Source organism: Meriones unguiculatus, chromosome 20 (assembly GCF_030254825.1).
Source record: "Meriones unguiculatus strain TT.TT164.6M chromosome 20, Bangor_MerUng_6.1, whole genome shotgun sequence".
In the NCBI taxonomy this organism is placed as follows: Eukaryota; Metazoa; Chordata; class Mammalia; order Rodentia; family Muridae; genus Meriones; species Meriones unguiculatus.
The window spans coordinates 31293009-31294804 of NC_083367.1; positions in this window are offsets into that span (position 1 = coordinate 31293009).

The following is a 1796-nucleotide window of genomic DNA, read 5'->3' on the forward strand; positions in this document are numbered from 1 at the left end:
CACATGCTTGCATGACAGAAGAGGGCATCAGATCATATTATAGATGGTTGTGAGCCACCATGTGGTTGCTGGAAATTGAACTCAGGACCTCTGGAAGAGCAGATGGTGCTCTTAACCTCGGAGCCATCTCTCCAGCCCTAGAGGAATGGTTCTTAACCTGAAGGTCGTGACCCCTCAGGGGACACATATCCTGCATATCTGATATTTACAATTCACAACTGCAGCAGTACATTAAAGTTAAGGAGTAGCAATGGAAATTATTTTATGATTGAGGGGCCACCACAAGATGAGAAACTGTATTAAAAGGTTGCGGCATTAGGAAGGTTGGGAACCACTGTTCCAGTCCCCTTTCCTAGTTCTTGGAGGAATCTCACATCTTTATTTTTAGTTGAACCTGGTAAATTATGTACCTACAAGATTTAGCAATGAGGTCTTTCTTGTTTGATACTATGTAAGTTAAGTAATATTATTTGTGTATGTTTGTGTGCTGCATGTGTGCGTGTGTATGTGTAAGTGAGTATCCATGTTCATAGGTGTGGGTGCATGGAAGAGGCCAGAAGTTGACTTTGGATGATTTCCTCAATGACTCTCTACTTTACTGAGGCAGGGTCTCTCAGTGAATGAGGAAGCAGTCTGTCCAGCTTTACTCAAGGATCTCCTGTCTTAGGTTCACTAGCACTGAGGTGACAAATGGGCTACAAGCCCTGTGGGATTTTATGTAGCTGTAGGGGATCTGAACTTTGACTCTTATGTTTACATGAAGAGCATTTTATCCACTGGGCCACTTCTCCAATCCCAAGTTAATACTTAATTGCTAGACTTTGTATATGTTTATGGTATATAAATGAGTTGTGTATGTGCATTGCAAAATGGCTAATTCAAGCCACGTAGTATGTCCATTTTCTAACACACTTATTATTTATATGCAGTAAGAACATTTAAAATATACTATCTCAGCAATATTCAAATCTATAATACTTGTATAATATCACAGCTCCATCTTATCATTAGAGTCTACAACATTAGTGTAACATTATAGCCAAGAGAACTTAGGTAATACTATAGTTCCATGTGATCAGTATGTAATACTTCGATGCTAGCATAGTTCCATGTTATCATTATTGCCACTCCATGTGTGATTTATTTATAGTTTCATTTTCCTAACTGATATTTTTATTGCATTTTTTTCATACAATATATTTTGATCATATTTTTTCTCTCCCCAATTCCTCCCATACTCTTTTCATCTCCCTTTTCCTTTAGCCAACACTTCCTTTTTTTTTATTCTACTCATTCTCTCTTTTTGTACCTTGCTTATTTGAATGAACAAAACTGTCTTCCAGATCCATCCACTCTGTTATAAATGACAGACTTCATCATTTTAAAGGTTGAATATTATTCCATTGTTACATATGTCCTATTTTCTTTGTGCATTTATCTATTGATGAACATATAGGTTGATTCCATATTGAGAATGATGAGATCATGTATATAATCCAAAAATCTCTTTGCACATATATTTCATTTTCATTGTGTATATAGCCAGAAATTAGATTGCTCCATTTTAATTAAAATACTTCCATAAAGTCTAAGTAACTTAGAGTCTCACTATAAGGTATTTGGTTCTTTTCTGTCCATCTTTGCAATTCTTTTATTTATTATTTTATGTACATTTGGTGGTTTGGCATAAATAGATATCTGTGTGAAAGTGAGTTGGATCCACTAGAATTTGAGTTACAGACCACCAGAGAGTTGTGAGCTGCCGTGTGGATGCTGGGAGTTGACCCCGGGGTCCT